The 22,451-nt window shown below is 33.8% G+C and overlaps 1 protein-coding gene across 7 annotated transcripts in view; it reads right to left on the minus strand.

Moving 5' to 3' along the window:
• The window catches only part of Zc3h12b (zinc finger CCCH-type containing 12B), a 308,449-nt gene that overhangs the window by 74,130 nt on the left and 211,868 nt on the right, over positions 1-22,451 (minus strand). For all 7 annotated transcript variants that reach the window (XM_015501666.2, XM_048797188.1, XM_048797187.1 and 4 more), the window contains exon 4: positions 3,042-3,106. The gene's annotated coding sequence lies outside the window, so the exon portion shown is untranslated. The remainder of the gene's footprint in view (positions 1-3,041; positions 3,107-22,451) is intronic.

Genomic DNA, 22,451 nt, shown 5'->3' on the forward strand with positions numbered 1-22,451 from the left:
TATATATATATATATTTTAGTCTGTGGGTCTTTGAAAGTAAAGTGAGTCTCAAGGAAGCAACATACAGTTGGGTCTTTTAACATATAGACATACATATTATTTCACTCTATTTTAAATCAATTTACATGCAAGGTAATTATTGATGGGTAAGAACTTACTACTGTTATTTTGTAATTGTTTTCTGGTTGTTTTATAGACACTTTGTTTCTTTCAATCTTGCTGACTTTCTTTGTATTTTAATGGTGTTCATAGTGGTATGAGTTGAATATTTTCTTTCCTTTTTTCAGTACTGGGAGTTAAACCCATGATGTTGAATATGCTAGGCAAGTGCTCTATCACTTGGCTACGTTGTTTGTTCTTCCTTTCCTTTCTTTTCTTTTTTTTGTTTCAAAACTATTTTTTTTAAAAAATGTAGTAAATATTAGATTTTTAAATGTAGTAAATATTAGATAGCTATCCTTAGGCCTTTCTATTTCATTTTGAGACAGGGTCTCACTGAGTTACTCATTCTGGCCTTGAACATGCAATCTCCTTCTTCAGCCAATGGAGTCCCTGGTATTACAGGCATGTGCTATCATTTCCAGCTACTATAGCTTTGTTTTGTGCATCTCTTATAGGTATTTTTTTGTTTGTTTTGGTTACCATGAGGTGTACACAGAACAATTTATACAGTCTATTTAAAACTGATAAACTAACTTGGATTACATTCAACTCTATACTTTTATCCCTCCATACATTGTATGTTTTTTTTTTTGGGGGGGGGTTACTGGGGATTGAACTCAGGGGCACTCAACCACTTAGTCACATCCCCAGCCCTTTTTTGTGTTTAGAGACAGGGTCTCACTGAGTTGCCTAGCACCTCACCGTTGCTGAGCTGGCTTTGAACTCATGATCCTCCTGCCTCAGTCTCCTGAGCTGCTGGGATTACAGGTCTGTGTCACCATGCCCAGCATATTGTATGTTTTTGATGCCAGAATTTGCATCATTATGTAAAATGTGTTTCTTGAAAATTTATTTCAGCTATCCGTATGAATACTTTTGTCTTCTAACCCTCATTTTTGGAAGAAAATTGCTTTATATGCCAACATTATAATTCTAGAATATTCTGAGCATGGGCTTATATTATATCAATGAGTTTCATTTTTTCCTAACTTTTATATTATTACTAAATGGCACTTTGGTTTTGTTTAAAGAACTCCCTTTAGCACTCCCCATTAGGCTGACCTAATAAACTCCCTTAGATTTTGTTTGGGAATTTAAAAAATATCTTCCTTACTTTGGAAAGACAAATTTTCTGGGTAAACTATTCCTTGTTGGCAGTTTCTTTTTTCCTTTAAGTGTTTTGAATAGATCATCTCATTCTCCTGTGGCCTAAAGAGTTTCTCTGAGAAATGTGCTGATAGTCATATTATAATTCCATTGTGTGTTATGTGTTTCTTATGTCTTGCTGCTATGAAATTTTTCTGTTATGTGTTCGTGAACGAAATTTGATTGGAGACCTCTGTGATTTCTATACCTGGATGCTGGGTTCTTCCTCCAAATTAAGGAAGTTTTTAGTTATTATGACTTTGAATATGCTTTCTTCCCATTCTTCTTTAATTCCTATTTTGTATAAGATATGTCTCTTGGCAGTGACCCATAATTTCTGCAGGGTTTCTTCACTCATTCTTATATTTTTTCTTTTTGACCTTCTTATTGGATAACTTCAAAGATCCTGTTTTTGAGCTCACTGATTCTTTTTTCAGCTTGATTTAAACTGATTTTGAAACTTTCCATTGCATTCATCAATTCAGTCATTAGATTCTTCATTTGGGAGACTTATTTTTGGATTTAAGATTTTTCTCCCATTTTTTTTCAATCTTCTCATTTTGTTATTATATTGTTTTCCCACGTTTGTTGATTTTGTATCTGTATATTCTTTTTTTTTCTCTTGGTCCTGGGGATTGAACTCAGGGGTACTCAACCACTGAGCCACAACCCCAGCTCTATTTTGTATTTTATTTAGAGACAGCATTTCACTTCTTTTTCTCTTAGAACATACACTATGTCACACTGAATTATCTATATGAGCTAAGAGAAGCCATACACAAGAAGCAGAAGAGAATATTGACCCCACATTCCCTGCACCTTACCTTCACTGCATTGGTATTAAGTGTTTCCTTCATGGCCACTAGAGAAGAATTGGTGGCAATTGTGCTCAATGAACATGAACTTTGATTTTTTTCCCACTATACTACAAGCCTAGTATTCTGGTATATAATGCTGTTGATCCTCATTTTTTTGTGGATTCCACATTTATAAATTCACATATTCACTAAAATTTATTAATCCTAAAATAATATTGAAATACTTCCATAATCATTTGTAGACATAGAAAAGGGTAATGGAAGATCTGTTGTACTACATGGTAACCACAATTAATAATATTGTATAATATATTTCAAACTTGCTGAAAGTATGGATTTATGAAGTTTTTACCTTAAACTGATAAGTAGGTGAGGTGATGGATAAATAGATTGAATTAATATTTCTACAATGTATACATAGATCAAAAACATCATATTGTATCCCACAAATATACACAAAAATTAATACACAATTGTTATTTTTCAATGAAAATATATAAAATACAGTAAAACAATCTGAAATTGAAAATAGAACCATGTTACTAGATTAAGAGTAGAAGAATGGAAAAATAACTTATTAGAGAAACATAATAATTGTGTGGTTTATGGCATATGGAGAAATAAAATATATGGCAACAATTCCACAGAAGAATAGGAAAGATGGAAGTACACAGTTTTAAGTTTCCTGGATTGTGTATGAAATGGTATTATATATTTGAACATGAATTTAATAAGGATAGACACTGTGAACCATGTAACAATTACTAAAAAATAAAAGAGAAAGGCATAGATATTAAACCATAGAGGAAATAAAATGAAATACCAGAATTCATAGTATCTCAATTCATTCTGAGCTGCTATCATACAAGCCCTGAGACTTGGTAATTTTTTTAAAAAATAAATGTATTACTCACATTTCTGAAAGCCGGAAAGCACCCAAACAAGGTTCTGGCATCTGGTGATTTCTTTCTCGCTGCATCTTCACATGGCAGAATGCGCAAAGACAAAAGGGTGTGAATACTTTGTCCTCATATGGCAGAAAAGCAGAGAGAGCAAATCCACTCTTGTAAGTTCTTTTCATAATGCATTATGTTATTTATGAGGCGAACAGTTCATGACCTTAACAACTTCCAAAAGGCCTCACTTTTTAACACTGTGGCACTAAGGATTAACTTTCCAACACATGAGTTTTGGAGGACACATTCAGAGCATAGCACATAGTAAGATATCATTATATGTCAACTAAAATGGTCAGAATTAAATAGTCTGAAAGTAGCAAGTGTTGGTAAGGATATAGAATAAATGAAACTCTCATGTATTTCTGGGGAGAGGTTTGTGAAATGAAACAATCAATTTGGAGAACTCTTTGGCAGTAGTTGATTAAGTGAAAACACATTCTACCTTATGACCCAAATACTATATACCTAAGTATTTGCACAAGATAAATTAAAATATATGTACATACATAAAAAGATTTTTCATAAACATCATAGCAGTTTTATTGACAATATACACAAATTCAAAACAACTCAAATAACTATCAATGAGTAAATAAATTAAACATGTTATAAGTATACAATAAAATGCATTCATAAATGAAAAAGAATAACTTACTGATACATACAAAACATGGATAACCCAGAACATTATTCTGGGTGTGAATGAGTCCACTCAGAAGTACTGTATATATTGTATGATTCCATTTATATGAAGTTCTAGAAAAGGCAAGACTAATTTAAAGTTCCAGAAAAAAGATCCTTGGTTGCCTTCGGTCAGGAATAGGGCAAAGACTGAGTACAAAGTAACACAAACAATCTTTTTCCAAAAATGGAAAAGTGAGTTTGGAATCCCACTAATTTTCTATATTCTAGCACAGTTTATAAAAAAATGTAATTGTAATCAAAATTTGGTAAACTCACTCATTAAATTCTTTGTCATTTGGTTTATATTTTATCATTATAAATTGACAAATTATACTAATATATATAAAAGTATAAGAAGTGATGTTATGATTTATAAACACAGTGTGAAAGAACTAAATGAAATTACTTAATGTATACATTATCTTAAATACTTATCAGTTTTGTTGTGAGAGTACATTGCAAAACTGCTAAGAAAGTAAATTTCATGTGGTCTTAGAAAGAAAAGAATGGACATTCATTTTTTTTTGTTTATTCTATGTTCTTGTCACTTTACAGAGTTTCATTTGTTCTATATCCTGTCAAGACATGAGGGAGTTACTTCTATATACTTTTAGTGATTTTGAAATGTACATTATCATTTACTACACTTAGCATGCATTGTATCTCAAAGAAAAAAACCTTATTCTTCTGTTTTAATTGAGGTTTTTGTACCTTTTGGACATCATCTCCCCATTTCCCCCATATCCAAAGACTCTAGTAACCACTATTCTATTTTCTGCCTCTTTGAGATAAATTGTTTTAGATTCCACCATATAAGTGAGAAGATACAGTATTTGTCTTTCTGTACCTGGCTTATTTCACTTAACATAATGTCCTCTAGTTCCATACAGGTTGTTGCAAATGATAGAAATACCTTCTTTCAAAGGCTGTACAGAATTCCATCATGCATATATACCAGATTTTATTTATGTGTTCTTCTGTTGATGGATACTTAGCTTGATTCTATATATGAACTATTGTGAATAATGTTGCAATGAACATGGAAGTGGGACATACTGATTTCAATTCATTTGTATTTATACCCAGAAGTGGGAATGCTGGATCACATAGTTATTATATTAAGATCCCCCTTTTTTTGGGCAAAATCTCAATACTATTTTCCTAAATGGGCATATTAATTTGCATTTCCACTAAGAGTGTACTAGAGTGTCTTTTTTCCCATATATTTGCTAATGCTTGTTATCATTTGTCTTTTTCGAAGTAGCTAATCTGATAGGTATGAGATGATATCTCATTTTGATTTGATTTGCATTTCTCTAATGGTTACAGATGTTGAACATTTTAAGAAATGTCTACTGAGATAAATTTGTCCATTTTTAAAATTATTCTTGCTATGGAGTCGTTTGAATCCTTTTTTATTGGCTCCTTTTAGTTATATGTGGCGGTAGAGTCCATTTTGATATAATTATACAAGCATGGAATATATCTTATTCTAATTACAACCCAATTCTTGTGGATGTTCATGATTCTGGTGGGGGTTCTATTCCAAGTTTTCTAAGGAATTTCCATACTGCTATCCAGAATAGTTGTATCATTTTGTAAGAGTGTACCTTTTTCCCTGCATCCTCGCCAACATTAATTGTTCCTTGTATTCTTGATAATTGCCATTCTGATTGGAGTAAGATGGAATCTCAGTGTAGTTTTAATTTGTATTTTTCTAATTGCTAGAGATGTTAACATTTTTTCATATATTTGTTGAATAATCATATTTCTTCTTCTGTGAAGTGTCTGTTCAGTTGCTTTCTCACTTATTGATTGGGTCATTTTTTTTTTTTGGTGTTAAATTTTTGGGCTCTTTATATATCCTGGAGGTTAATGCTTTATCTGAGGTGCAGGTGGAAAAGATTTTATCCTATTCTGTAGGCTCTCTCTTCATGTTTTTGATTGTTTCCTTTTCTGTGAAGAATATTTTTAGTTTGAATCCATCCCATTTGTATATTTCAAAACTGCTAAGAAAGTAAATTTCTTGTGCTTTAGGAGACTTGTTGATGAATTTGGTTCCTAAGCCAACAGGATAGGGATTTTGGCCTACTTTTTTTTTTTTTTCTAGTAGGCACAGAGTCTCTGGTCTAATGCCTAGGTCCTTGATCCACTTTGAGTTGAGTTTTGTTTGGGGTGAGAGACAGGTGTTTAGTATCATTTTGCTACATATGGATTTCCAGTTTTCCCATCACCATTTTTTGAAGAGGCTATCTTTTCTTCAATGTATGTTTATGGCACCTTTGTCTAGTATGAGATAACTGTATTTATGTCTCTGTGTCTTCTATTCTGTACCATTGCTTTTCATTCTATAATATTTTCTTCTAGGCATTTTATAGTTTTGCACTTTACCTTTAGGTCTATTATGTATTTTGAGGTAATTTTTATAAACAGTGTAAGGTTTGCATTCATGTTTTTTTTTGCATGAAGATATCCAATTCTTCTACCACCATTTATTGAATAGACTATATTTTAATCAGTTGACTGTATTTATATAGTCAATTTATGGGTTCTCTATTCTGTTCCATTGTTCTCCTTATTCATTCTTTTTTAATACTTATTTTATAGTTGTAGTTGGAAACAATACCTTTATTTTATTTATTTTTATGTGGTGCTGAGGATTGAACCCAGGGCCTCACATGTGCTAGGCGAGCGCTCTATCACTGAGCTGCAACCCCAGCCCATTATTCATTCTTTTAAAAAAATATTTTAAAAATATCTTTTAGTTGTTGATGGACTTTTATTTTATTTATTTATATGTGGTGCGGAGTATCGAACCCAGTGCCTCAAACATGCTAGGCAAGCGCTCCTCCACTGAGCTACAAACCCAGCCCATGTTCATTCTTTTGTCAATACAACATTACACTACTTTGATTACTGCAGCTCTATGATCTTGAAGGGAGGGAATTTCAATTATCCAATTTTATTCTATTTAAGTACTGAATTGGCTATTATGGGTCATTTGCCCTCCATATAAACTTCAGAATCAGTTTATTTATATCTATAAAATAACTTGTTATGATTTTTATTGGAATTGCATTGGATCTATGAAATGACATTTGTATATATGGGGTCCTGTAAGCCTCTTATATTTGATTTTACATTCCATTTTAAGTTTGGGAAATTTTCTAATATTATTTCATTGAAAAGAATGTGCATTCCTTTGGTTTGTATCACTGAGCCTTCATCTATGCCAATAAATCATAAATTTAGTCTTTTCAGGTTATCCTATATTCTTGGAAGTTTTATTCTGGTCTTTTAGCATCTTTTATCCATGGTCAACTTTTTTTTTTCAAGATTGTATACTTTGTCTTCATTGTCTGAAACTCTGTCTTTCAAGGGGTCTAGTCTGTTGGTGATGCTTTCCATTGAGTTTTTAATTTGGTTTATCGATTCCTTCTTTTCGAGGATTTCTGCTTGTTTTTTTTTTTTTTTCAAAATCTCTCTTCATTGAAGTAATCTTTCACTTCCTGTATTTCCTCTCTGATATCACTCTTTACATTATTCTTTACCTTGCTGATTAGTTTAAACTACTTCTCTGACATTTCCTCCATTGTGGTGGTGATGGATTCTGTTATTGAAGTATATCTTGGTTTGTTTGAGGTGATTTGTTCCATTGTTTTTTTCTTTTTTTTGTGTGTGTGTCTACCTGTCTAACAGTATGGATCTAAGGCAGCAGAGTTTCTACCCTGTGGACTTATAGTGTCCCTGAAGGTTTCCAGTTCCTCACTTGCTGTGAAGCACCTATCTACTTTTTTGGGTTTCACACCACAGAGCAGCCAGGAAAGTCACCTGCTCTATTCCACAAACTTGAAACCAGTCTCTATGAAATGACATTTGTACAATATTGTCTTAGTATCTATAAACATGGAATATCTCTTCATTTGTTTAGTTCTTTAACTTCTTTCATCTGTGTTTTGTACATTCCTCATATTTCATACATGTTTTGTTTGACATATACCTAAGAATTTCATTTCTTTTGTGTTAATATAAATAGTATATTGTGTTTTCTATTTCACATTCCATTTGTACTTGGCAAATAGGAAATCAATTGAATTTGATAGATTAATCTTGTTTCCTGAAATCTTGCTATACTTGCTTATAATTATTAATTTATTTAATAAAAATTATATTATTAAACCATATTAATAGTAAAAATTAACAGGTTTCATTGTGACATCTCCATGCAAACCTATAATATATATTTTGATTCTACCCATGCTCCTTACTGCCCACTCTTACCCTCCCTCCTCTTTGTCCCCTTCCCCTTTCCTAATAATCTGTATTCTATTTCCATACTGCACTTCTATTTTAAAATTTGAACTAATTAATTTTAAAAATTTTAATTGATTCCACATATGAAAGAAAACATGTGATAATTGTCTAATGGAGACTGGTTTATTTTGCTTAACATGATGATCTCCAATTCCATCGATTTCCCCACAAATTACATGATTTCATTCTTCTTTTTCCTGAATAATACTCCATGGTTTATATATACTGCATTTTCTCTATCCACTCATTTGTTGATGAGCATAAAGGTTGATTCAATAATTTGGTTATTGTGAACAGTATCATGATAAAAATAGATATGCAGTTATCTCTTTTTTATGCTGTATTTGATTCTTTTGGGTATATACTCAGGACTGGACATCTAACTATAGAAAATTGAAACTCGATCCCTGTCTCACACTCTATGTAAAAATCAAATTAAGATAGATTCAAGAACTTAATGGAAGACCTGAAACTTTGAAACTAACAGAGGAACACATAGAAATAACACTTCAACATATTTGCACAGGCAACAGTTTCCCAAATAGGATTCCGGTAGCTCACAAAATAATTTTAAGAATTGACAAATGGAATTACATTAAAATAAAATGATTCTGAACAGAAAACAACAGAGTGAAAAAACAGCCTACAGAATGGGAAAAATCATTTTTCCAGCTATTCTGACAGAATATTAATGTATAGAACATATAAAGAGTGAAACCTTATAGACTATTGGTGGAAATATAAATTATTTTAGCTACCATGGAAAACATTATGGAGTTTCCTCAAAAAACTAGAAATAGAACTAACATATGATCCAGCTATAATTGCATTTTAATTCAAAGACATTTTTCTTGGTCTGTTCTTTCAAATTTTCTAAACAATCATTTCATTTGTGAAGACAGTTTTATTTCCTTCTTTCTATTATGTTTATTTTCTATTTCCAATTCATATCCTATTACTTTAGCTGTGACTTCCGGTATGACATTGCCAAGTAGTAGCAAAAGAGGTACTGCTTGCTTATTTTCATATCAGGAAATTTTCTAGTTTCTTACTATTACTTATAATGTGAGAGGCTGGTTTAAGATATTATTTTAACACATTGAGGGATTTTACCTCTGTTCCTGGTTTTCTGAGAGGTTTTTTATCATGAATGGATATTGGGTTTTGTGAAATTCTTTTTCTTCATCTACTGATATGGTCATGTAATACTTCTTGTTTAGCATGTTCATGTGATGGATTACATTAATGGTTTTTGAATGTTCAATGAGACTTATGTTAGGGATAAATACCACTTGATCATGTATAATTCATTTATATGCTTTTGCATTTTATTTTTAAAATATTCTGTGAGAATTTTTGCACCTGTTCATGAGCTATATTATTATTTTTCCTCCCTCATAATGTTCTTATCTAATTTAGTTATTATGGTAATAATGAATTAGAAATTAGTCCCTCTTTTATATTTCAGGAAAAGGCTGTAGAGAATTCACATAATTTCTTTCTGAAATATTTGAGAGAATTTATAGTTAAGCTATATAATGTTGGTGCTTTCTGTTTTGAAAGATTAGTAATTGTGGATTGAAGTTTTAAAAATAGATTTAGGCCTATCAGAATGTCTATTTCTTCAATGTTAATTATTGCAGTTTATGTTTTCTAAGAAATTGGTCCTTTTAATCTAGAATATTGAATAGGTGTTCATAGATTTACTTGTAGTAAACTTTATTATCCCACTGACATATAAGTGATCATCAGTGATATCTTTTCTTGAATTTCAAATATTGATAATTTGTATTTTACCTCTTTTTATTAGCCTTTATAGATTCATTAATCTTTACAAAGAACCAGCTATTGATTTTTGCTTTTTCTCTATTGGTTTCCTATGTCCCATTTTATTGATTTCTGCTCTAATATTTATTATATATTTTCTTCTCTTTAGATTTTTTAAACTTCTTTTACTGTACAGATAATATATAACAATATTTCATATACATACGTATGGTTAAAAGATTATTACAGTCAGGATAATTAACATATCCATCATCTTATAGTAGTTACTTTTTTGGAGGGTAAGAACACTTACACTTCACATCTACTTTCTAGGTAAATCTATAGTATATAATACAATATTATTATGTTGTACAATCAATATCTAGATTATGCATACTGCATAACTGAAACTTTATATTTTATAACTTAAATTTCCATGCTCTGGTAACAAATATCTTATTCTGTTTCAATGCATATGACTATTTTTTTTTCTTTTAGATTCACAAATGAGAGAGATCACAGCAGTTTTCTTTCTGAATCTGGCTTATTTCACTTAACATGATGTTTTCATGGTTGATCCATGTACTTAAAAATGCCAGAAGTATCCTCACATCCTTGCCAACACTTACTGTTGTTTGTATTCTTAATAGCTGCCATTCTGACTGGAGTGAGATGAAATCTTAGAGTAGTTTTGATTTGCATTTCTCTAATTGCTAGCTACACTCATACATCACTGGTGGGACTGCAAATTGGTGCAGCCAACATGGAAAGCAGTATGGAAATTTCTTGGAAAATTGGGAATGGAACTACCATTTGACCCAGCTATTCCACTCCTCGGTCTATATCCAAAGGACTTAAAAATAGCATACTACAGGGACATAGCCACATCAATGTTTATAGCAGCACAATTCACAATAGCTAAACTGTGGAACCAACCTATATGCCGCTCAGAGGATGGATTAAAAAATGTGGCATATATACACAATGGAATATTACTGAACAATAAAAGAGAACAAAATCATGGCATTTGCAGGTAAATGGATGAAGCTTGAGAATATAATGCTAAGTGAAATTAGCCAATCCCCCCAAATAAAACAAATGTCAAATGATTTCTCTGACTTAAGATGCTGATCCATAATATGCTGGGGGGGGGAATGGAAGGATTAAATGAACTCTAGATAGGGCAAAGGGGAAAAATGGAGGGAAGGGAAAGGAGGGGTCATAGGGATAGGAAAGATGGTGGAATGTGATGACCATCATTACCCGGTATATGTATGAAGACACGAAGGATGTGACTTTACTTTGTGTACAACCAGAGATATGAAAAATTGTGCTCTATATGTGTAATATGAATTGGAATGCATTCTGTTGTCATATATAACAAATCAAAAATTAAAAAATGGAAAAAAATGGCAGAATTATCGTTTAAGGGTGAATATATATCTATATGTATCTGTATCTAAATATATATGCATATATATTTGTATATAGTGATATATTTTTATATACAATGATATATTTCATATATGATGATCTTATATATGTACATATTCTATGTATATGTGCATATACTTACATATATACATTTATTGTCTATGAAATATACACATATACATTTTTCTTGATGGATATTTAGAATATTTCCACATCTTGGAATGGTGAATAGTAGTGCAATAAAGAGAAGGATACAAATATCTCCTTGAAAGAAACCTCACTTAAATTCTTTTTTAATATCTAGAAGTGGTATTTCTAAATCATATGTTATTTATAGCTTTAATTTTGGGGGGAAACTTCACACTGTTACCTACAGTGGCTGTGCCATTTTACAATTGAAATAATTATGTATAAGGGCTCATAATCTCTACATTATTGTCAAAACTTATCATGTATTTTAAATAAAAGTCACCCAAAATAATGTGAGGTGGAATTTAATTGTTTTGATTTGCAATTGTCTGATACTTAGTAATGTTGAACATCTTTTCATGTACCTGTTGGTCATATGTATGTGTTCATTAGAGAAATGTCTATTCACATACTTTGTACATTTTAAAATCAGGTTGTTTTATTCTGTTAATATTATTTTTATTTGTTTTGGAGGTGCTGGGAATCAAACCTAGGGCCTCTAACATCTTAGGTAAGCACTCTAATATAGTTTTATCTTCAGCCACCTATTTGTTTTATTCTGTGGCATTGTAGAAGTTCCTTATATATTTTGAATATTAACCTTTTACACGCATTTGGTTTACAAATACATTCTCTCACTTCACAGATTGCCATCCATTTTGTTGACTGTTCTCTTTGCTGTGCAGTTTTATATAATCCCATTTGCCTATTTTGGCTTTTGCCAGGATTTTGATGTCATATATGAGAAATCATTACCATGACATTCCATTGGTTTATATGCCCTTATTTTTGTCAGTGCAGAGCTCTGGGCCTCAGCATTCAAGTAGGACACCAGCATTTGAGTAGGACCCAAAGCCAGAAGTTCAAGCCCGAAGTTCTAGTCCAAGCAAGGATCAAGAGCACCTCAGCAGAATCACCTATCAACACATCTGCAGATCGCCAAGACTTCGCCCCACTCCCACTCAGGTCACTCAGCTACTACCTACTCACAGCACAACACCATCACCCAGCTCCCCCAAACTCACCAGACACCCCAGCACTGAAAGCAGACTGCCTCCATCTTACCTCAACATTCTCGCCATATTAGGTGGGGGCAGCTCCCAGATTGGATATCCAGCGGCTAGGTAACAGCTTTCAACCTCCCGCCCTCCCTAGCGGTGGTAATCCAACACAGTAGCTGCCCAACACAGGTGTGCAGTGTGACCAGGGAGCCACCCATGGAAGCCCCGGTGTGAGGGTGTGAGAGCTTCCTCAATTGGGAACTGCTAAGGGAGAGGGAGACAGGGCTAAAGTTTGGAGCCTAACAGAGAAACCAGGAACTGGGAAATCTCCATGCAAGATAGGGAGAGAGTACCAAGCACTCAAATCATATGAGCGGTCTCAAATAGAAACCCATGAGGTGCACTCTTCCTGCAGGGACTAGTGGGAGCCACTCCCTGATTTCAGGCAACCTGCACCAGGACCAGACTTTCCACTCTGGTTACCTCCACCATCCTGAGGGCAGGGACACCAGCTTGCAACAGACAACCCCACCTACTGGATAAGAAGAAAAGCAGGAAAGATATGGATTTCTCAAACTAGCAACAACACTGTTTTCTTCCTTCGGTTTTCTTTTTTTTTTTTTCCCTCTCTTTTTTTCCCTCTCCTACCCCTCTATCCTCCTGCCCTCACATCCCCAACATATGTGAAACCAAGAACTTTGCATGAAATAGGACTTTGAGGACTGAGCCATCTGAATAATATAATATTGAGATGTTGTATATGCCCCCCCCTTTTTCTTTTCTTTTCCTTTTTCTTCTTTCATTTTTTTCTTTCCCCCTCCAAATTTTACTATTCTAACATTTGTATTTTTCTAAATACATATGTATGTTTGCTTTATGTACTCTACTGTTTTCCCACATACTTCCCTACTCTAAATTACTTCAGGTCTATTCTCTTGCTACTAACCCTCTTCATTTGATTTCTCTTTCACACTTCCTAAGATATATTAACTCTATATCCTTACATCCTATCTCCTCAGAATATTGTCTTATACCCCACCCCCAGTTCATTGTCCACTGTCAGAAACTGTAAACCTTTATATAAAACTACTGATTACATTTTAGATAATAATTAACCCAACATTTCTGTACATTGAGACTAAACTGTAAACATCTTAATAACAACAAATTGTTCATAAGTTGTATATTGTTGATATTGGGATCTGTTAACATTGTCCTTCCCCACAAAGGAGAGGTCTTGGAACCCTACAAGAGCACTACAAACCTATAGGGTAAAAACAATAACAATCTAGACCCACAGAGATGGGAAGGAAGACACACGAGCAACATGAAAAGACAAGGGAAGAAAGTACCCCAAACAAGTAGAGACACCACATCATTAGAATAATTGGCAGCCACAGCAGAAGAAATGACAGAGAAGGAGTTCAGGATGTACATGGTTAAAATGTTCTGTGAACAGAAGGAAGATATAAGAAAGCAAATACAGGCAGTGAAAGATCGTTTCGAAAAAGAGCTACATACATAAATACAGGAAGCAAAAGATCACCTAAACAGGGAGATAGAGGTCCTAAAAAAACCAAAAAACCAGAAATTCTTGAAATGAAGAAACAATAAACCAATTAAAAATGTGGCATTTATACACAATGGAGTATTACTCTGCACTAAAAAATGACAAAATCATGGAATTTGCAGGGAAATGGATGGCATTAGAGCAGATTATGCTAAGTGAAGCTAGCCAATCCCTAAAAAACAAATGCCAAATGTCTTCTTTGATATAAGGAGAGTAACTAAGAACAGAGTAGGGAGGAAGAGCATGAGAAGAAGATTAACATTAAGCAGGGATGAGAGGTGGGAAGGAAAGGGAGAGAGAAGGGAAATTGCATGGAAATGGAAGGAGACCCTCAGGGTTATACATAATTACATACAAGAGGAAGTGAGGGGAAAGGAAAAAAAACAAGGGGGAGAAATGAATTACAGTAGATGGGGTGGAGAGAGAAGAGGGGAGGGGAGGGGAGGGGAGGGGGGATAGTAGAGGATAGGAAAGGCAGCAGAACACAACAGACACTAGTATGGCAATATGTAAATCAATGGATGTGTAACTGATGTGATTCTGCAATCTGTATATGGGGTAAAAATGGGAGTTCATAACCCACTTGAATCAAAGTGTGAAATATGATATGTCAAGAACTATGTAATGTTTTGAACAACCAACAATAAAAATTTAAAAAAAATCATTTTCTGACATTTTAGAGTTTTTAAAAATCCAAAAAAAGAGAAAAAATTGACAAAACAAAAAGTTGGTTCTTTGAAAATATAAATAAAATCGACAGACCCTTAGCTACACTAATGAGGAGAAGGAAAAAGAAAACTCAAATTATCAGCATACATGATGAAAAAGGTCATAACAGACATTACAGAAATACACAGGATAATTAGAAATTATTTTGAAAACTTATACTCCAATAAAATAGAAGATATTGAAGGTATCGATAAACTTCTTAAGTCATACAATTTTCCCAGATTGAATCAGGAAGATATACACAATTTAAACAGACTAGTATCGAGTGATGAAATAGAAGATGCCATCAGAAACCTATCAACCAAGAAAAGTCCAGGACCAGATGGATTCACAACTGAGTTCTAGAAGACCTTTAAAGAAGAGCTAATGCAAATACTCTTCAATTTATTTCAGGAAATAGAAAAAGAGGCAGCACTTCCAAACTCATTCTATGAGGTCAATATCACCCTGATTTCAAAACCAGGCAAAGACACATCAAAGAAAGAAAACTTTAGACCAATATCTCTAATGAACATAGATGCAAAAATTCTCAATAAAATTCTGGCAAATTGAATACAAAAATATATCAAAAAGATCATGCACCACGATCAAGTGGGATTCATCCCAGGGATGCAAGGTTGGTTCAACATACAGAAATCAATAAATGTAATTCATCACATCAATAGACTCAAAGATAAGAATCAAATGATCATCTCAATAGATGCAGAAAAAGCATTTGACATAATACAGCACCCCTTCATGTTCAAAACACTAGAAAAACTAGGGATAACCGGAACATATATCAACATCGTAAAGGCTATCTATGCTAAGTCCAAGGCCAACATCATTCTAAATGGAGAAAAATTGAAGGCATTCCCTCTAAAAACTGGAACAAGACAGGGATGCCCTGTTTCACCACTTCTATTCAACATAGTTCTTGAAACAGTGGCCAGAAGAAACAGTGGCCAGAGCAATGATATAGGCAAAAGAAATTAAAGGGATTCGTATAGGAAAAGAAGAACTTAAATTAGCACTATTTGCTGATGATATGATTCTATACCTAGAAGACCCACAAAGCTCCACCAGAAAACTTCTAGAACTAGTAAATGAATTCAGGAAAGTAGCAGGATACAAAATCAATGCCCATAAATCAAAGGCATTTCTGCATATCAGTGACAAATCCTCAAAAAGGGAAACAGAAAAACTACCCCATTTACAATAGCCCACCCCCCCAAAAAAAAAAAAAAAAAACTTGGGAATCAACTTAATGAAAGAGGTGAAAGATCTATACAATGAAAACTATAGAACCCTAAAGAAAGAAATCAAAGAAGAACTTAGAAGATGGAAAGATCTACCTTGCTCTTGAAGAGGCAGAATTAATATTGTCAAAATGACCATATGACCAAAAGCACTATACAGATTTAATGCAGTTCTGATCAAAATCCCAATGGAATTACTCATATAAATAGAAAAGGGAATTATGAAATTCATCTGGAAAAATAAAGAGACCCAGACTAGCTAAAGCAATTCTTAGCAGGAAGAGTGAAGCAGGTGGCATCCCTATACCAGACCGTAAACTACACTACAGAGCAGTAGTAACAAAAACAGCATGGAATTGGCACTAAAACAGACTTGTAGACCAATGGTACAGAATAGAGGACACAGAGACTAACCCACAAAATTACAATTATCTTATATTAGATAAAGGCGCCAAAAACATGCATTGGAGAAAAGATAGCCTCTTCAACAAATAGTGCTGGGAAAACTGGAAATCCATATGCAACAAAATGAAATTAAACTATCTCTCACCATGCGCAGAACTCAACACAAAGTGAATTAAGGACCTAGGAATTAAACCAGAGACACTGCATCTAATAGAAAAAAAAAGTAGGTCCTAATCTTCATCAGGTAGGATTAGGACCCAACTTCCTTAATAAGACTCCTATAGCACAAGAATTAAAACCAAGAATCAATAAATGGGATGGCCTCAAACTTAAAAGTTTCTTCTCAGCCAAAGAAACAATCTGTGAGGTGAATAGAAAGCCTACATCTTGGTAGCAAATTTTTACCCCTCACACATCAGATAGAGCACTAATCTCTAGGGTATATAAACGACTCAAAAAGCTAAGCACCAAAAACAAACAAACAAAAAACCAAATAATCCAATCAATAAATGGGCCAAGGACATGAACAGACAGGGGATATACAATCAATTAACAAGTATATGAAAAATGTTCATCATATCTCACAATTAGAGAAATGCAAATCAAAATCACTCTAAGATATCATCTCACTCCAGTCAGGATGACAGCTATTATGAAGACAAACAACAATAAGTGTTGGCGAGGATGTGGGGGAAAAGGGCACACTCATACATCACTGATGGGACTGCAAATTGGTGCAGCCAATATGGAAAGCAGCATGGAGATTCCTTGGAAAACTGGGAATGGAACCACCATTTGACCCAGCTATCCCACTCTTCGGTCTATACTCAGAGGACTTAAAAACAGCATACTACAGGGACACAGAAACATCAATGTTTATAGCAGCACAATTCACAGTAGCTAAACTGTGGAACCAACCTAGATGCCCTTCAGTAGATGAATGGATTAAAAAAATGTGGCATATATACACAATGGAATATTACTCAGCAATAAAAGAGAACAAAATCATGGCATTTGCAGGTAAATGGCTGGTGTTTGAGAAAATAATGCTAATTGAAGTTAGCTAATCCCCAAAAGACAAATGCCAAATGTTTTCTCTGATATAAGGTGACTGACCCATAATGGGGTAGGGAGAAGCAGCATGGGAGAAATAGACAAACTCTAGATAGGGCAGAGAGGTGGGAGGGGAAGGGAGGTGGCAGGGGGTTAGCAATGATAGTGGAATGTGATTAACAACATTATCTAAAGTACATGTATGAAAACATGAACTGTGGTCAACATACTGAATATAGAAATAGAGATATGAAAAATTGTGCTCTATATGTGTAATAAGAATTGTAATGTATTCTACTATCATGTATTTAAAAATTAAATCAATTAAATATTTAAAAAATTTAAAAAATTATCATCAGTCTATTAATTTTTTTTCTCTTTCTTTTGCTCCTGGTATTACCATTGAGCATATGTTACACATTTTGTAGTAGTTCCACAGTTACTAATATTCTGTTCTCTGTGTGTGTGTACTTTGTCTTTTTTCTCTTTTCATTTCAGTTTTTAAAGTTCTGTCTTCAAGCACAGAAATTCTTTTCTCAGGTATACCAAATCTACTAATGTGATCATCAGAGGCATTTTTGTTTAGTCTTTATCCTTAGCACTTCTTTTGGATTCCTTCTTAGTTATCACTCCTCCGTTTCCATTAACCATCTATTCTTGCATGTTGATTACCTTTTTTCCCCAGTATAGCTTTTAGCATAGTCATCAAAATTATTTTAAATTCATGATGTGATAATCCTGACATCCCTGCCATATCTGGGCCTTTTTCTGATACTTATTCGTCTCTTCAAATTATCCATTCTTTTAATATACCTTGTATTTTTTAATTGAAAGTGAGACAAGATATGCTGGGTAAAAGGAACAGTGGAAAATGTACCTCTAGTGATGTAATATAAGGTGTGGAGGAAGAGTAGCATTTTGTAGTCCTATGATTAGATGCCAGTGTTTTAGTGAGCCTGTGTCCATGGGCTAATGATTTCACAAGTGCTGTTCACATTTTTCTCTTTTATTACCCTCTTAGAATTCTGAGACAGTTGGTGAAGGGCTACAGTTGAGTATTTCTCTTTTCCCACATGGAAGGGTATATCTGGATGGAGATGGATATTTCAGTTTTCCAGGTAGGTTAGGTTTTCATAAAACCCCAGTACTACCCCCATGGTAAACTAGTTTCTCTTTATGGCATGCCTTGCTAAGAACAGAATTCTCTGGAAAACTTCAAGATGGCTACTTTTCCCTTTCCCCTGCCAGACATTCAAGGGGAGTTCTGGAGTCTGATTATGGTTTGAGTTTGTCCCCCAAGGGTTGGGTGGTGGTGTGTAATCTTTTAAGAGGTGCAATCTAGTGGGAAGTCAGTTCAATTGGGGATATGCCTTCTGAAAGAATTATGGAGCCCTGGTCCCTCTTTGGCTTCCTTTCTGGTAATGTGATCTCTGACTACCACATAAACTCTCACCATTATCATGATATCCACTATGGGTTCTTCACCAGAGTTGATGTAAGTACCATGCATTTGAACGTCCAGAACTGTGTGCTAGACAAACCTCTTTTCTTTATAATTATCCTGCCACAGACATTTCATTATAGTAACAAAAGTGCAGCAATATGGGGAGTTTTCTCCCACCTTCACTGTGAGAGCCTGGTAGAACTCCTAGAAGCAAATCATACAAAAGTATAAGAGGCCTATTGGAAATGGGCTACCTGTGGTTTTTATCTTTCAAAGTTGCCTACACTGAGCCTCCAGCAATTTACAAATTATACTTCTGGTATTCCTACCTTGGTATTTATTCCTGTGTATGTGACTTTAAGGTCGAGTAAGCTGTGATTCTGTGTATCTGCCTGTCTCTCCAATTTTGGGGGCAGAAGCATACTTGGGATTTCATTTCATTGATGAATCTAAGAGGAGCCTTTGATTTTTCAAATTTTTTCAGCTTTTTATTATTAGGACCAAATGAAGACTTCTGAGCTCACTACACACTTGACTGGAAATCAGAAGTTTTCATGGGAAATTTTTTTTTAATATTTATTTTTTAGTTTTCGGTGGACACAACATCTTTATTTTATTTTTATGTGGTGCTGAGGATGGAACCCAGCGCCCTGCACATGCTAGGCAAGCACACTACCGCTTGAGCCACATCCCCAGCCCCATGGGAAATTTTTTAAGCTATGAATTCAATTTCCTTAAAAGACACAATGAGGGGGTGGGATTGTGGCTCAATGGTAGCGTGCTCGCCTAGCATGCATGAGGCACTGAGTTTGATCTTCAGCACCACATAAAAATAAAGACAATAAAGTCCATCAACAACTAAAAAAAACTTTTACAAAAAGACACGATACTCAAATGCTTTATTTCTTGAGTGAATTCTTTTTTGTATCTTGAGTTTTTCAAGGATTTATGCCACTTAAATTTGGTGCTTTACCTGGAATAATGTTGCACATAGGTTTCCATATTATCTTTTTACCATGTCTAGAATCTATAGTGATGTCACCTTTAATTTTGTTTTTAAAATTTCTGATAATGATAATTTCTGTCTTCTATGTTTTTCTGCTCTATTTGGGTACAGGTTTATCAATTTCAATGTCCTTTTTAAAGAGCCAGCTTTACTTTAGTGTTTCTTCTATTTCTTGATATTTTTTGTTTCCTTTACTTTGTCTACTTTGGGTTTCATTTGGTCTTATTTCTCCAGGTTATTCAAGTAGAAACAGATGTCATCAATTTCAGCTATATTTTGTTTCCTACTAGAGGTATTTATTACTACAAATTTCCATGTATACACTGCTTTGGCCACATACAACAGATTTTTACATAGTTTGTTTTTCTTTTCATTCAATTCAAAATACTTCGTAATTTCTCTTTTAATTTCTTCATACAGCTGAAAATTTTGAAATGAATGATTTAAGTCTCCAAACATGGAGATTTCACAGATATCCTTGTTGCTTAATAACACTGAAGTCACAGAATGTGCTTTTCATAATTTCCAATGTTTTACATGTATGGAGACTTATTTTCTAGACTACACGATTGTCTATCATAAATATTCCATGTGCACTTCATAATAATATATGTTGTATATATATTGGGAAAAGTCTGTTGTAATAAAACATTCCTTCAAATTGGTTAACATTGTCACTCAAGATTTCTTTGTCAATAAGTGATTTTCTAATTGTCCCAACTATAATTGGGGAGGAATTTTGAGATAGCATATAAACACACTTTTATAGAAGGGAAATTGCGTGGAAATGGAAGGAGACCCTCATGGTTATACAAAATTACATACAAGAGGAAGTGAGGGGAAAGGGGGGAAAATAACTGGGGGAAGAAATGAATTACAGTAGATGGGGTAGAGAGAGAAGATGGGAGGGGAGGGGATGGGGGATAGAAGAGGATAGGAAAGGCAGCAGAATACAACAGACACTAGTATAGCAATATGTAAAACAGTGGATGTGTAACCGATGTGATGCTGCAATCTGTATACGGGGTAAGAATGTGAGTTCATAACCCACTTGAATCAAAGTGTGAAATATGATTTGTCAAGAACTATGTAATGTTTTGAACAACCAACAATAAAAATTAAAAAAAATATTTAAAATAAAAAAAAATAAACACACTTTTATAATCTGCTATTTTTTGTAATCAGATTTTTGCTCCTTTTCCTTTGGAATACTAACAAAATATTTGAAGCACTGTTACTATGTTTTACAATCAGAATTAGAATTGTTAAATTCTCTTGGTGACTAAACTTCTTTAAATTGTAAAATACCTTTTTTATCCTTAATACCTTTTGTGTGCTGAAATCTACTTTTCTTCCTTACATTAATATAGTTGCTCTAGATTTCCACTGATTAGTGTTATCATGGTAAAACTTTTTCTATTCTTTTAGTTTTTTTTTTACTATTTATGTCTTTTTATTTAAAGTTGGTTTTAAATTTACTTTATATTTTTCCAAAGGACCAACTCAGTATTATTGATATTGTTCTATTTGATTTATTTATCTTTTGATCTTATTTCTTTCCTTCTGATAACTGTAATTTAATTTTTCCCTATCTCATTGAGGCTATTGATTTGGGCTCTTCTCATTTTTAATGTAGGCATTTATTTCGCAAACTTTCCCCTTTTCCTGTATCCCATAGATTTTTCTTTGCTTTTCCTTTCTTTCTTTATTTTCTTTCATTTAAAAAAAAATTAAATAGGGTTTTGCATGTTGACTCAGCTCATTTTGAATTTCTGAGATCAAGCAGTCTTTCTGCCTTATCCTCTTAAATAAGTGGGACTATAGGCATGAACCATGTGGTGGCTCCTATAATTTTATGTATGTAAGTATGTATGGATATATTTATTTTTGGTACCAGGGTTTGGACCCAAATGCACTTACCCACTTACTCACCACCCCAGACCTTTGTATTTTTTATTTTGAGACAGGGTCTTGCTAAGTTGCTAAGGCTGGCTTTGAGCATGGGATCCTCCTGCCTCAGCCTGCTGCATTGCTGGGATTACAGGCATGTGCCACCACACCTAGCTCCATAATTTTTTTGATATGCTGTTTTTATTGTCATTCATATCAAGATATATTAAATTGCCCTTTTGATTTCTTCTTCTACCCATTGGTTGTTCAGAAATAATATCTGTAATGTCCTTGCTTAGCATTTGGGTGGCCATCCTAAATGATAGCCTCCATTATAAGAAAAAGTTTCACTTTCCTGCCCAAGGGCCTTTCTGAGACTGGTAATCCTCATACCTCAGCCTCCCAAAGTACTGGAATTATAGGCATATGCCACTGTGCCAGGCCTCATTGTATTTTTCTTTTTTTCTTTTTTTGGCTAAATTCCTGAACTCTACAAAAGTTTATTATGCCAAGTTTCTTCAGTTCAACAGATGTTTTTGTGGAGAAACAGGGTCTTGGAATTTTCTAATTTGCCATTGTCAGTGATGTCATGCCTTGTAGGTTTCTCTTCTTCTTCTTTTCTCTTCTCTTCTCTTTCTCTT

This window comes from Marmota marmota, unplaced genomic scaffold (assembly GCF_001458135.2).
Source record: "Marmota marmota marmota unplaced genomic scaffold, marMar, whole genome shotgun sequence".
NCBI classification, from domain to species: domain Eukaryota; kingdom Metazoa; phylum Chordata; class Mammalia; order Rodentia; family Sciuridae; genus Marmota; species Marmota marmota.